This window comes from Symphalangus syndactylus, chromosome 23 (genome assembly GCF_028878055.3).
Source record: "Symphalangus syndactylus isolate Jambi chromosome 23, NHGRI_mSymSyn1-v2.1_pri, whole genome shotgun sequence".
Taxonomy (NCBI): Eukaryota; Metazoa; Chordata; class Mammalia; order Primates; family Hylobatidae; genus Symphalangus; species Symphalangus syndactylus.
Window position 1 is genome coordinate 77,210,845 of NC_072445.2, and position 16,635 is coordinate 77,227,479.

The window sequence follows — 16,635 nt, forward strand, 5'->3', positions numbered from 1 at the left end:
ATTTTTGATTGAGCAGTTATGAAACACTCTTTTTGTAGAAAATGCAAGTGGAGATTCGGAGCGCTAAGAGGGTAATAGTGGAAAAAGGAATGTCTTCAAATATAAACTACACAGAATCATTTGGTGAAACTTCTTTCTGATCTGTGCATTCAGCTAACAGAGTTAAACCATACTTTTGATTGAGCAGATCTGAACACTCTTTCTGTTGAAAATGCAACTGGACATTTGGAGCGCTAAGAGCGTAGTAGTGGAAAAAGGAATATATTCAAATATAAACTACACAGAAGCATTCTGTGAAACTTCTTTCTGATCTGAGCATACAGCTAACAGAGTTAAACCATACTTTTGATTGAGCAGTTTTGAAACACTCTGTCTGTAGAAAATGCAACTGGACATTCGTAGCGCTAAGTGGGTAATAGTGGAAAAAAGGATATGTTCAAATATAAACTACACAGAAGCATTGTATGAAACTTCTTTCTGTTCTGTGCATTCAACTAACAGAGTTGAACCTTACTTTTGATTGAGCCGTTCTGAAACACTCTTTCTGTAGAAACTGCAATTGGACATTCTGAGCGTTAAGAGGCCTATATTGGGAAAAAGAATGTCTACAAATAAAAACTACACAGAAGAATTGTGTGAAACTTCTTTCTGTTCTGTTTGTTCAACTAAAAGAGTTGAACCTTAGTTTTGATTGAGCCGTTCTGAAACACTCTTTCTGTAGAAAATGCAAGTGGAGATTCGGAGCGCTAAGAGGGTAATAGTGGAAAAAGGAATGTCTTCAAATATAAACTACACAGAATCATTCAGTGAAACTTCTTTCTGAACTGTGCATTCAGCTAACAGGGTTAAACCATACTTTTGATTGAGCAGATCTGAACACTCTTTCTGTAGAAAATGCAACTGGACATTTGGAGCGCTAAGAGAGTAGTAGTGGAAAAAGGAATATATTCAAATATAAACTACACAGAAGCATTCTGTGAAACTTCTTTCTGATCTGAGCATTCAGCTAACAGAGTTAAACCATACTTTTGATTGAGCAGTTTTGAAACACTCTGTCTGTAGAAAATGCAACTGGACATTCGTAGCGCTAAGTGGGTAATAGTGGAAAAAAGAATATGTTCAAATATAAACTACACAGAAGCATTGTATGAAACTACTTTCTGTTCTGTGCATTCAACTAACAGAGTTGAACCTTACTTTTGATTGAGCCTTTCTGAAACACTCTTTCTGTAGAAACTGCAATTGGACATTCTGAGCGCTAAGAGGCCTATATTGGGAAAAACAATATCTTCAAATAAAAACTACACAGAAGCATTGTGTGAAACTTATTTCTGATATGTTCATTAAGCTAACAGAGTTAAACCATACTTTTGATTGCGCAGTTCTGAACACTCTTTCTGTAGAAAATGCAAGTGGACATTCGGAGCGCTAAGAGGGTAATAGTGGAAAAAGGAATATATTCAAATATAAACTACACAGTAGCATTCTGTGAAAATTCTTTCTGTTCTGTGCATTCAACTAACAGAGTTGAACCTTACTTTTGATTGAGCCGTTCTGAAACACTCTTTCTGTAGAAACTGCAATTGGACCTGCTAAGCGCTAAGAGGCCTACATTGGGAAAAAGAATATCTTCAAATAAAAACTACACAGATGCATTCTGTGAAACTTATTTCTGATCTGTAAATTCAGTTAACAGAGATAAAACATATTTTTGATTGAGCAGTTATGTAACTCTCTTTTTGTAGAAAATGCAAGTGGAGATTCGGAGCGCTAAGGGGGTAATAGTGGAAAAAGGAATGTCTTCAAATATAAACTACACAGAATCATTCGGTGAAACTTCTTTCTGATCTGTGCATTCAGCTAACAGAGTTAAACCATACTTTTGATTGAGCAGATCTGAACACTCTGTCTGTAGAAAATGCAACTGGACATTCGGAGCGCTAAGAGGGTAATAGTGGAAAAAGGAATGTCTTCAAATATAAACTACACAGAATCATTCGGTGAAACTTCTTTCTGATCTGTGCATTCAGCTAACAGACTTAAACCATACTTTTGATTGAGCAGATCTGAACACTCTTTCTGTAGAAAATGCAACTGGACATTTGGAGCACTAAGAGCGTAGTAGTTGAAAAAGGAATATATTCAAATATAAACTACACAGAAGCATTCTGTGAAACTTCTTTCTGATCTGAGCATTCAGCTAACGGAGTTAAACCATACTTTTGATTGAGCAGTTTTGAAACACATTGTCTGTAGAAAATGCACCTGGACATTCGTAGCGCTAAGTGGGTAATAGTGGAAAAAAAATATGTTCAAATATAAACTACACAGAAGCATTGTATGAAACTTCTTTCTGTTCTGTGCATTCAACTAACAGAGGTGAACCTTACATTTGATTGAGCCGTTCTGAAACACTCTTTCTGTAGAAACTGCAATTGGACATTCTGAGCGCTAAGAGGCCTATATTGGGAAAAAGAATATCTACAAATAAAAACTACACAGAAGAATTGTGTGAAACGTCTTTCTGTTCTGTTTGTTCAACTAAAAGAGTTGAACCTTAGTTTTGATTGAGCCGTTCTGAAACACTCTTTCTGTAGAAAATGCAAGTGGAGATTCGGAGTGCTAAGAGGGTAATAGTGGAAAAAGGAATGTCTCCAAATATAAACTACACAGAATCATTCTGTGAAACTTCTTTCTGATCTGTGCATTCAGCTAACAGAGTTAAACCATACTTTTGATTGAGCAGATCTGAACACTCCTGCTGTAGAAAATGCAACTGGACATTTGGAGCGCTAAGAGAGTAGTAGTGGAAAAAGGAATATATTCAAATATAAACTACACAGAAGCATTCTGTGAAACTTCTTTCTGATCTGAGCATTCAGCTAACAGAGTTAAACCATACTTTTGATTGAGCAGTTTTGAAACACTCTGTCTGTAGAAAATGCAACTGGACATTCGTAGCGCTAAGTGGGTAATAGTGGAAAAAAGAATATGTTAAAATATAAACTACACAGAAGCATTGTATGAAACTACTTTCTGTTCTATGCATTCAACTAACAGAGTTGAACCTTACTTTTGATTGAGCCTTTCTGAAACACTCTTTCTGTAGAAACTGCAATTGGACATTCTGAGCGCTAAGAGGCCTCTATTGGGAAAAATAATATCTTCAAATAAAAACTACACAGAAGCATTGTGTGAAACTTATTTCTGATATGTTCATTAAGCTAACAGAGTTAAACCATACTTTTGATTGCGCAGTTCTGAACTCTCTTTCTTTAGAAAATGCAAGTGGACATTCGGAGCGCTAAGAGTGTAATAGTGGAAAAAGGAATATATTCAAATATAAACTACACAGTAGCATTCTGTGAAAATTCTTTCTGTTCTGTGCATTCAACTAACAGAGTTGAACCTTACTTTTGATTGAGCCGTTCTGAAACACTCTTTCTGTAGAAACTGCAATTGGACATGCTAAGCGCTAAGAGGCCTACATTGGGAAAAGGAATATCTTCAAATAAAAAATACACAGATGCATTCTGTGAAACTTATTTCTGATCTGTAAATTCAGTTAAGAGAGATAAAACATATTTTTGATTGAGCAGTTATGAAAAACTCTTTTTGTAGAAAATGCAAGTGGAGATTCGGAGCGCTAAGAGGGTAATAGTGGAAAAAGGAATGTCTTCAAATATAAACTACACAGAATCATTCGGTGAAACTTCTTTCTGATCTGTGCATTCAGCTAACAGTGTTAAACCATACTTTTGATTGAGCAGATCTGAACACTCTTTCTGTAGAAAATGCAACTGGACATTTGGAGCGCTAAGAGCGTAGTAGTGGAAAAAGGAATATATTCAAATATAAACTACACAGAAGCATTCTGTGAAACTTCTTTCTGATCTGAGCATTCAGCTAACAGAGTTAAACCATACTTTTGATTGAGCAGTTTGGAAACACTCTGTCTGTAGAAAATGCAACTGGACATTCGTAGCGCTAAGTGGGTAATAGTGGAAAAATGAATATGTTCAAATATAAACTACACAGAAGCATTGTATGAAACTTCTTTCTGTTCTGTGCATTCAACTAACAGAGTTGAACCTTACTTTTGATTGAGCCGTTCTGAAACACTGTTTCTGTAGAAACTGCAATTGGACATTCTGAGCGCTAAGAAGCCTATATTGGGAAAAAGAATGTCTACAAAGAAAAACTACACAGAAGAATTGTGTGAAACTTCTTTCTGTTCTGTTTGTTCAACTAAAAGAGTTGAACCTTAGTTTTGATTGAGCCGTTATGAAACACTCTTTCTGTAGAAAATGCAAGTGGAGATTCGGAGCGCTAACAGGGTAATAGTGGAAAAAGGAATGTCTCCAAATATAAACTACACAGAATCATTCTGTGAAACTTCTTTCTGATCTGTGCATTCAGCTAACAGTGTTAAACCATACTTTTGATTGAGCAGATCTGAACACTCTTTCTGTGGAAAATGCAACTGGACATTTGGAGCGCTAAGAGCGTAGTAGTGGAAAAAGGAATATATTCAAATATAAACTACACAGAAGCATTCTGTGAAACTTCTTTCTGATCTGAGCATTCAGCTAACAGAGTTAAACCATACTTTTGATTGAGCAGTTTGGAAACACTCTGTCTGTAGAAAATGCAACTGGACATTCGTAGCGCTAAGTGGGTAATAGTGGAAAAAAGAATATGTTCAAATATAAACTACACAGAAGCATTGTATGAAACTTCTTTCTGTTCTGTGCATTCAACTAACAGAGTTGAACCTTACTTTTGATTGAGCCGTTCTGAAACACTGTTTCTGTAGAAACTGCAATTGGACATTCTGAGCGCTAAGAAGCCTATATTGGGAAAAAGAATGTCTACAAATAAAAACTACACAGAAGAATTGTGTGAAACTTCTTTCTGTTCTGTTTGTTCAACTAAAAGAGTTGAACCTTAGTTTTGATTGAGCCGTTCTGAAACACACTTTCTGTAGAAAATGCAAGTGGAGATTCGGAGCGCTAACAGGGTAATAGTGGAAAAAGGAATGTCTCCAATTATAAACTACACAGAATCATTCTGTGAAACTTCTTTCTGATCTGTGCATTCAGCTAACAGAGTTAAACCATACTTTTGATTGAGCAGATCTGAACACTCTTTCTGTAGAAAATGCAAGTGGACATTCGGAGCGCTAAGAGGGTAATAGTGGAGAAAGGAATATATTCAAATATAAACTACACAGTAGCATTCTGTGAAAATACTTTCTGTTCTGTGCATTCAACTAACAGAGTTGAACCTTACTTTTGATTGAGCCGTTCTGAAACACTCTTTCTGTAGAAACTGCAATTGGACATGCTAAGCGCTAAGAGCCCTACATTGGGAAAAAGAATATCTTCAAATAAAAACTACACAGATGCATTCTGTGAAACTTATTTCTGATCTGTAAATTCAGTTAACAGAGATAAAACATATTTTTGATTGAGCAGTTATGAAACACTCTTTTTGTAGAAAATGCAAGTGGAGATTCGGAGCGCTAAGAGGGTAATAGTGGAAAAAGGAATGTCTTCAAATATAAACTACACGGAATCATTCGGTGAAACTTCTTTCTGATCTGTGCATTCAGCTAACAGAGTTAAACCATACTTTTGATTGAGCAGATCTGAACACTCTTTCTGTAGAAAATGCAACTGGACAATTGGAGCGCTAAGAGCGTAGTAGTGGAAAAACAGTATATTCAAATATAAACTACACAGAAGCATTCTGTGAAACTTCTTTCTGATCTGAGCATTCAGCTAACAGAGTTAAACCATACTTTTGATTGAGCAGTTTTGAAACACTCTGTCTGTAGAAAATGCAACTGGACATTCGTAGCGCTAAGTGGGTAATAGTGGAAAAAGAATATGTTCAAATATAAACTACACAGAAGCATTGTATGAAACTTCTTTCTGTTCTGTGCATTCAACTAACAGAGTTGAACCTTACTTTTGATTGAGCCTTTCTGAAACTCTCTTTCTGTAGAAACTGCAATTGGACATTCTGAGCGCTAAGAGGCCTATCATGGGAAAAATAATATCTTCAAATAAAAACTACACAGAAGCATTGTGTGAAACTTATTTCTGATATGTTCATTAAGCTAACAGGGTTAAACCATACTTTTGATTGCGCAGTTCTGAACACTCTTTCTGTAGAAAATGCAAGTGGACATTCGGAGCGTTAAGAGGGTAATAGTGGAAAAAGGAATATATTCAAATATAAACTGCACAGTAGCATTCTGTGAAAATTCTTTCTGTTCTGTGCATTCAACTAACAGAGTGGAACCTTACTTTTGATTGAGCCGTTCTGAAACACTCTTTCTGTAGAAACTGCAATTGGACATGCTAAGCGCTAGGAGGCCTACATTGGGAAAAAGAATATCTTCAAATAAAAACTACACAGATGCATTCTGTGAAACTTTTTTCTGATCTGTAAATTCAGTTAACAGAGATAAAACATATTTTTGATTGAGCAGTTATGAAACACTCTTTTTGTAGAAAATGCAAGTGGAGATTCGGAGCGCTAAGAGGGTAATAGTGGAAAAAGGAATGTCTTCAAATATAAACTACACGGAATCATTCGGTGAAACTTCTTTCTGATCTGTGCATTCAGCTAACAGAGTTAAAACATACTTTTGATTGAGCAGATCTGAACACTCTTTCTGTAGAAAATGCAACTGGACATTTGGAGCGCTAAGAGCGTAGTAGTGGAAAAAGTAATATATTCAAATATAAACTACACAGAAGCATTCTGTGAAACTTCTTTCTGATCTGAGCATTCAGCTAACAGAGTTAAACCATACATTTGATTGAGCAGTTTTGAAACACTCTGTCTGTAGAAAATGCAACTGGACATTCGTAGCGCTAAGAGGGTAATAGTGGAAAAAGGAATATATTCAAATATAAACTACACAGTAGCATTCTGTGAAAATACTTTCTGTTCTGTGCATTCAACTAACAGAGTTGAACCTTACTTTTGATTGAGCCGTTCTGAAACACTCTTTCTGTAGAAACTGCAATTGGACATGCTAAGCGCTAAGAGGCCTATATTGGGAAAAAGAATATCTTCAAATAAAAACTACACAGATGCATTCTGTGAAACTTATTTCTGATCTGTAAATTCAGTTAACAGAGATAAAACATATTTTTGATTGAGCAGTTATGAAACACTCTTTTTGTAGAAAATGCAATTGGAGATTCGGAGCGCTAAGTGGGTAATAGTGGAAAAAGGAATGTCTTCAAATATAAACTACACAGAATCATTCGGTGAAACTTCTTTCAGATCTGTGCATTCAGCTAACAGAGTTAAACCATACTTTTGATTGAGCAGATCTGAACACTCTTTCTGTATAAAATGCAACTGGACATTTGGAGCGCTAAGAGGGTAGTAGTGGAAAAAGGAATATATTCAAATATAAACTACACAGAAGCATTCTGTGAAACTTCTTTCTGATCTGAGCATTCAGCTAACAGAGTTAAACCATACTTTTGATTGAGCAGTTTTGAAACACTCTGTCTGTAGAAAATGCAACTGGACATTCGTAGCGCTAAGTGGGTAATAGTGGAAAAAAGAATATGTTCAAATATAAACTACACAGAAGCATTGTATGAAACTTCTTTCTGTTCTGTGCATTCAACTAACAGAGTTGAACCTTACTTTTGATTGAGCCTTTCTGAAACACTCTTTCTGTAGAAACTGCAATTGGACATTCTGAGCGCTAAGAGGCCTCTATTGGGAAAAATAATATCTTCAAATAAAAACTACACAGAAGCATTGTGTGAAACTTATTTCTGATATGTTCATTAAGCTAACAGAGTTAAACCATACTTTTGATTGCGCAGTTCTGAACACTCTTTCTGTAGAAAATGCAAGTGGACTTTCGGAGCGCTAAGAGGGTAATAGTGGAAAAAGGAATATATTCAAATATAAACTAAACAGTAGCATTCTGTGAAAATACTTTCTGTTCGGTGCATTCAACTAACAGAGTTGAACCTTACTTTTGTTTGAGCCGTTCTGAAACACTCTTTCTGTAGAAACTGCAATTGGACATGCTAAGCGCTAAGAGGCCTACATTGGAAAAAAGAATATCTTCAAATAAAAACTACACAGATGCATTCTGTGAAACTTATTTCTGATCTGTAAATTCAGTTAACAGAGATAAAACATATTTTTGATTGAGCAGTTATGAAACACTCTTTTTGTAGAAAATGCAAGTGGAGATTCGGAGCGCTAAGAGGGTAATAGTCGAAAAAGAAATGTCTTCAAATATAAACTACACGGAATCATTCGGTGAAACTTCTTTCTGATCTGTGCATTCAGCTAACAGAGTTAAACCATACTTTTGATTGAGCAGATCTGAACACTCTTTCTGCAGAAAATGCAACTGGACATTTGGAGCGCTAAGAGCGTAGTAGTGGAAAAAGTAATATATTCAAATATAAACTACACAGAAGCATTCTGTGAAACTTCTTTCTGATCTGAGCATTCAGCTAACAGAGTTAAACCATACTTTTGATTGAGCAGTTTGGAAACACTCTGTCTGTAGAAAATGCAACTGGACATTCATAGCGCTAAGTGGATAATAGTGGAAACAAGTATAGGTTCAAATATAAATTACACAGAAGCATTGTATGAAACTTCTTTCTGTTCTGTGCATTCAACTAACAGAGTTGAACCTTACTTTTGATTGAGCAGTTCTGAAACACTCTTTCTGTAGAAACTGCAATTGGACATTCTGAGCGCTAAGAGGCCTATATTGGGAAAAAGAATGTCTACAAATAAATACTGCACAGAAGAATTGTGAGAAACTTCTTTCTGTTCTGTTTGTTCAACTAAAAGTTTTGAACCTTGGTTTTGATTGAGCCGTTCTGAAACACTCTTTCTGTAGAAAATGGAAGTGGAGATTCGGAGCGCTAAGAGCGTAATAGTGGAAAAAGGAAGGTCTCCAAATATAAACTACACAGAATCATTCTGTGAAACTTCTTTCTGATCTGTGCATTCAGCTAATAGAGTTAAACCATACTTTTGATTGAGCAGATCTGAACACTCTTTCTGTAGAAAATGCAACTGGACATTTGGAGCGCTAAGAGAGTAGTAGTGGAAAAAGGAATATATTCAAATATAAACTACACAGAAGCATTCTGTGAAACTTCTTTCTGATCTGAGCATTCAGCTAACAGAGTTAAACCATACTTTTGATTGAGCAGTTTTGAAACACTCTGTCTGTAGAAAATGCAACTGGACATTCGTAGCGCCAAGTGGGTTATAGTGGAAAAAAGAATATGTTCAAATATAAACTACAGAGAAGCATTGTATGAAACTTCTTTCTGTTCTGTGCATTCAACTAACAGAGTTGAACCTTACTTTTGATTGAGCCGTTCTGAAACACTCTTTCTGTAGAAACTGCAATTGGACATTCTGAGCGCTAAGAGGCCTATATTGGGAAAAAGAATGTCTACAAATAAATACTACACAGAAGAATTGTGTGAAACTTCTTTCTGTTCTGTTTGTTCAACTAAAAGATTTGAACCTTAGTTTTGATTGAGCCGTTCTGAAACACTCTTTCTGTAGAAAATGCAAGTGGAGATTCGGAGCGCTAAGAGGGTAATAGTGGAAAAAGGAAGGTCTCCAAATATAAACTACACAGAATCATTCTGTGAAACTTCTTTCTGATCTGTGCATTCAGCTAATAGAGTTAAACCATACTTTTGATTGAGCAGATCTGAACACTCTTTCTGTAGAAAATGCAACTGGACATTTGGAGCGCTAAGAGAGTAGTAGTGGAAAAAGGAATATATTCAAATATAAACTACACAGAAGCATTCTGTGAAACTTCTTTCTGATCTGAGCATTCAGCTAACAGAGTTAAACCATACTTTTGATTGAGCAGTTTTGAAACACTCTGTCTGTAGAAAATGCAACTGGACATTCGTAGCGCCAAGTGGGTTATAGTGGAAAAAAGAATATGTTCAAATATAAACTACACAGAAGCATTGTATGAAATTTCTTTCTGTTCTGTGCATTCAACTAACAGAGTTGAACCTTACTTTTGATTGAGCCTTTCTGAAACACTCTTTCTGTAGAAACTGCAATTGGACATTCTGAGCGCTAAGAGGCCTCTATTGGGAAAAATAATATCTTCAAATAAAAACTACACAGAAGCATTGTGTGAAACTTATTTCTGATATGTTCATTAAGCTAACAGGGTTAAACCATACTTTTGATTGCGCAGTTCTGAACACTCTTTCTGTAGAAAATGCAAGTGGACATTCGGAGCGTTAAGAGGGTAATAGTGGAAAAAGGAATATATTCAAATATAAACTGCACAGTAGCATTCTGTGAAAATTCTTTCTGTTCTGTGCATTCAACTAACAGAGTGGAACCTTACTTTTGATTGAGCCGTTCTGAAACACTCTTTCTGTAGAAACTGCAATTCGACATGCTAAGCGCTAGGAGGCCTACATTGGGAAAAAGAATATCTTCAAATAAAAACTACACAGATGCATTCTGTGAAACTTATTTCTGATCTGTAAATTCAGTTAACAGAGATAAAACATATTTTTGATTGAGCAGTTATGAAACACTCTTTTTGTAGAAAATGCAAGTGGAGATTCGGAGCGCTAAGAGGCTAATAGTGGAAAAAGGAATGTCTTCAAATATAAACTACACAGAATCATTCGGTGAAACTTCTTTCAGATCTGTGCATTCAGCTAACAGAGTTAAACCATACTTTTGATTGAGCAGATCTGAACACTCTTTCTGTAGAAAATGCAACTGGACATTTGGAGCGCTAAGAGCGTAGTAGTGGAAAAAGGAATATATTCAAATATAAACTACACAGAAGCATTCTGTGAAACTTCTTTCTGATCTGAGCATTCAGCTAACAGAGTTAAACCATACTTTTGATTGAGCAGTTTGGAAACACTCTGTAGAAAATGCAACTGGACATTCATAGCGCTAAGTGGGTAATAGTGGAAACAAGAATAGGTTCAAATATAAACTACACAGAAGCATTGTATGAAACTTCTTTCTGTTCTGTGCATTCAACTAACAGAGTTGAACCTTACTTTTGATTGAGCAGTTCTGAAACACTCTTTCTGTAGAAACTGCAATTGGACATTCTGAGCGCTAAGAGGCCTATATTGGGAAAAAGAATGTCTACAAATAAATACTACACAGAAGAATTGTGAGAAACTTCTTTCTGTTCTGTTTGTTCAACTAAAAGATTTGAACCTTAGTTTTGATTGAGCCGTTCTGAAACACTCTTTCTGTAGAAAATGGAAGTGGAGATTCGGAGCGCTAAGAGGGTAATAGTGGAAAAAGGAAGGTCTCCAAATATAAACTACACAGAATCATTCTGTGAAACTTCTTTCTGATCTGTGCATTCAGCTAATAGAGTTAAACCATACTTTTGATTGAGCAGATCTTAACACTCTTTCTGTAGAAAATGCAACTGGACATTTGGAACGCTAAGAGAGTAGTAGTGGAAAAAGGAATATATTCAAATATAAACTACACAGAAGCATTCTGTGAAACTTCTTTCTGATCTGAGCATTCAGCTAACAGAGTTAAACCGTACTTTTGATTGAGCAGTTTTGAAACACTCTGTAGAAAATGCAACTGGACATTCGTAGCGCCAAGTGGGTTATAGTGGAAAAAAGAATATGTTCAAATATAAACTACACAGAAACATTGTATGAAACTTCTTTCTGTTCTGTGCATTCAACTAACAGAGTTGAACCTTACTTTTGATTGAGCCTTTCTGAAACACTCTTTCTGTAGAAACTGCAATTGGACATTCTGAGCGCTAAGAGGCCTATAATGGGAAAAATAATATCTTCAAATAAAAACTACACAGAAGCATTGTGTGAAACTTATTTCTGATATGTTCATTAAGCTAACAGAGTTAAACCATACTTTTGATTGCGCAGTTCTGAACACTCTTTCTGTAGAAAATGCAAGTGGACATTCGGAGCGCTAAGAGGGTAATAGTGGAAAAAGGAATATATTCAAATATAAACTACACAGTAGCATTCTGTGAAAATTCTTTCTGTTCTGTGCATTCAACTAACAGAGTTGAACCTTACTTTTGATTGAGCCGTTCTGAAACACTCTTTCTGTAGAAACTGCAATTGGACATGCTAAGCGCTAAGAGGCCTACATTGGGAAAAAGAACATCTTCAAATAAAAACTACACAGATGCATTCTGTGAAACTTTTTTCTGATCTGTAAATTCAGTTAACAGAGATAAAACATATTTTTGATTGAGCAGTTATGAAACACTCTTTTTGTAGAAAATGCAAGTGGAGATTCGGAGCGCTAAGAGGGTAATAGTGGAAAAAGGAATGTCTTCAAATATAAACTACACGGAATCATTCGGTGAAACTTCTTTCTGATCTGTGCATTCAGCTAACAGAGTTAAAACATACTTTTGATTGAGCAGAACTGAACACTCTTTCTGTAGAAAATGCAACTGGACATTTGGAGCGCTAAGAGCGTAGTAGTGGAAAAAGTAATATATTCAAATATAAACTACACAGAAGCATTCTGTGAAACTTCTTTCTGATCTGAGCATTCAGCTAACAGAGTTAAACCATACATTTGATTGAGCAGTTTTGAAACACTCTGTCTGTAGAAAATGCAACTGGACATTCGTAGCGCTAAGAGGGTAATAGTGGAAAAAGGAATATATTCAAATATAAACTACACAGTAGCATTCTGTGAAAATACTTTCTGTTCTGTGCATTCAACTAACAGAGTTGAACCTTACTTTTGATTGAGCCGTTCTGAAACACTCTTTCTGTAGAAACTGCAATTGGACATGCTAAGCGCTAAGAGGCCTACATTGGGAAAAAGAATATCTTCAAATAAAAACTACACAGATGCATTCTGTGAAACTTATTTCTGATCTGTAAATTCAGTTAACAGAGATAAAACATATTTTTGATTGAGCAGTTATGAAACACTCTTTTTGTAGAAAATGCAATTGGAGATTCGGAGCGCTAAGAGGGTAATAGTGGAAAAAGTAATGTCTTCAAATATAAACTACACAGAATCATTCGGTGAAACTTCTTTCTGATCTGTGCATTCAGCTAACAGAGTTAAACCATACTTTTGATTGAGCAGATCTGAACACTCTTTCTGTAGAAAATGCAACTGGACATTTGGAGCGCTAAGAGCGAAGTAGTGGAAAATGGAATATATTCAAATATAAACTACACAGAAGCATTCTGTGAAACTTCTTTCTGATCTGAGCATTCAGCTAACAGAGATAAACCATACTTTTGATTGAGCAGTTTGGAAACACTCTGTCTGTAGAAAATGCAACTGGATATTCATAGCGCTAAGTGGGTAATAGTGGAAACAAGAATAGGTTCAAATATAAACTACAGAGAAGCATTGTATGAAACTTCTTTCTGTTCTGTGCATTCAACTAACAGAGTTGAACCTTATTTTGATTGAGCCGTTCTGAAACACTCTTTCTGTAGAAACTGCAATTGGACATTCTGAGCGCTAAGAGGCCTATATTGGGAAAAATAATGTCTACAAATAAATACTACACAGAAGAATTGTGTGAAACTTCTTTCTGTTCTGTTTGTTCAACTAAAAGATTTGAACCTTAGTTTTGATTGAGCCGTTCTGAAACACTCTTTCTGTAGAAAATGCAAGTGGAGATTCGGAGCGCTAAGAGGGTAATAGTGGAAAAAGGAAGGTCTCCAAATATAAACTACACAGAATCATTCTGTGAAACTTCTTTCTGATCTGTGCATTCAGCTAATAGAGTTAAACCATACTTTTGATTGAGCAGATCTGAACACTCTTTCTGTAGAAAATGCAACTGGACATTTGGAGCGCTAAGAGAGTAGTAGTGGAAAAAGGAATATATTCAAATATAAACTACACAGAAGCATTCTGTGAAACTTCTTTCTGATCTGAGCATTCAGCTAACAGAGTTAAACCATACTTTTGATTGAGCAGTTTTGAAACACTCTGTCTGTAGAAAATGCAACTGGACATTCGTAGCGCCAAGTGGGTTATAGTGGAAAAAAGAATATGTTCAAATATAAACTACACAGAAGCATTGTATGAAATTTCTTTCTGTTCTGTGCATTCAACTAACAGAGTTGAACCTTACTTTTGATTGAGCCTTTCTGAAACACTCTTTCTGTAGAAACTGCAATTGGACATTCTGAGCGCTAAGAGGCCTCTATTGGGAAAAATAATATCTTCAAATAAAAACTACACAGAAACATTGTGTGAAACTTATTTCTGATATGTTCATTAAGCTAACAGAGTTAAACCATACTTTTGATTGCGCAGTTCTGAACACTCTTTCTGTAGAAAATGCAAGTGGACATTCGGAGCGCTAAGAGGGTAATAGTGGAAAAAGGAATATATTCAAATATAAACTACACAGTAGCATTCTGTGAAAATTCTTTCTGTTCTGTGCATTCAACTAACAGAGTTGAACCTTACTTTTGATTGAGCCGTTCTGAAACACTCTTTCTGTAGAAACTGCAATTGGACATGCTAAGCGCTAAGAGGCCTACATTGGGAAAAAGAATATCTTCAAATAAAAACTACACAGATGCATTCTGTGAAACTTATTTCTGATCTGTAAATTCAGTTAACAGAGATAAAACATATTTTTGATTGAGCAGTTATGAAACACTCTTTTTGTAGAAAATGCAAGTGGAGATTCGGAGCGCTAAGAGGGTAATAGTGGAAAAAGGAATGTCTTCAAATATAAACTACACGGAATCATTCGGTGAAACTTCTTTTTGATCTGTGCATTCAGCTAACAGAGTTAAACCATACTTTTGATTGAGCAGATCTGAACACTCTTTCTGTAGAAAATGCAACTGGACAATTGGAGCGCTAAGAGCGTAGTAGTGGAAAAACAATATATTCAAATATAAACTACACAGAAGCATTCTGTGAAACTTCTTTCTGATCTGAGCATTCAGCTAACAGAGTTAAACCATACTTTTGATTGAGCAGTTTTGAAACACTCTGTCTGTAGAAAATGCAACTGGACATTCGTAGCGCTAAGTGGGTAATAGTGGAAAAAAGAATATGTTCAAATATAAACTACACAGAAGCATTGTATGAAACTACTTTCTGTTCTGTGCATTCAACTAACAGAGTTGAACCTTACTTTTGATTGAGCCTTTCTGAAACACTCTTTCTGTAGAAACTGCAATTGGACATTCTGAGCGCTAAGAGGCCTCTATTGGGAAAAATAATATCTTCAAATAAAAACTACACAGAAGCATTGTGTGAAACTTATTTCTGATATGTTCATTAAGCTAACAGGGTTAAACCATACTTTTGATTGCGCAGTTCTGAACACTCTTTCTGTAGAAAATGCAAGTGGACATTCGGAGCGTTAAGAGGGTAATAGTGGAAAAAGGAATATATTCAAATATAAACTGCACAGTAGCATTCTGTGAAAATTCTTTCTGTTCTGTGCATTCAACTAACAGAGTGGAACCTTACTTTTGATTGAGCCGTTCTGAAACACTCTTTCTGTAGAAACTGCAATTGGACATGCTAAGCGCTAGGAGGCCTACATTGGGAAAAAGAATATCTTCAAATAAAAACTACACAGATGCATTCTGTGAAACTTATTTCTGATCTGTAAATTCAGTTAACAGAGATAAAACATATTTTTGATTGAGCAGTTATGAAACACTCTTTTTGTAGAAAATGCAAGTGGAGATTCGGAGCGCTAAGAGGCTAATAGTGGAAAAAGGAATGTCTTCAAATATAAACTACACAGAATCATTCGGTGAAACTTCTTTCAGATCTGTGCATTCAGCTAACAGAGTTAAACCATACTTTTGATTGAGCAGATCTGAACACTCTTTCTGTAGAAAATGCAACTGGACATTTGGAGCGCTAAGAGCGTAGTAGTGGAAAAAGGAATATATTCAAATATAAACTACACAGAAGCATTCTGTGAAACTTCTTTCTGATCTGAGCATTCAGCTAACAGAGTTAAACCATACTTTTGATTGAGCAGTTTGGAAACACTCTGTAGAAAATGCAACTGGACATTCATAGCGCTAAGTGGGTAATAGTGGAAACAAGAATAGGTTCAAATATAAACTACACAGAATCATTGTATGAAACTTCTTTCTGTTCTGTGCATTCAACTAACAGAGTTGAACCTTACTTTTGATTGAGCAGTTCTGAAACACTCTTTCTGTAGAAACTGCAATTGGACATTCTGAGCGCTAAGAGGCCTATATTGGGAAAAAGAATGTCTACAAATAAATACTACACAGAAGAATTGTGAGAAACTTCTTTCTGTTCTGTTTGTTCAACTAAAAGATTTGAACCTTAGTTTTGATTGAGCCGTTCTGAAACACTCTTTCTGTAGAAAATGGAAGTGGAGACTCGGAGCGCTAAGAGGGTAATAGTGGAAAAAGGAAGGTCTCCAAATATAAACTACACAGAATCATTCTGTGAAACTTCTTTCTGATCTGTGCATTCAGCTAATAGAGTTAAACCATACTTTTGATTGAGCAGATCTGAACACTCTTTCTGTAGAAAATGCAACTGGACATTTGGAACGCTAAGAGAGTAGTAGTGGAAAAAGGAATATAT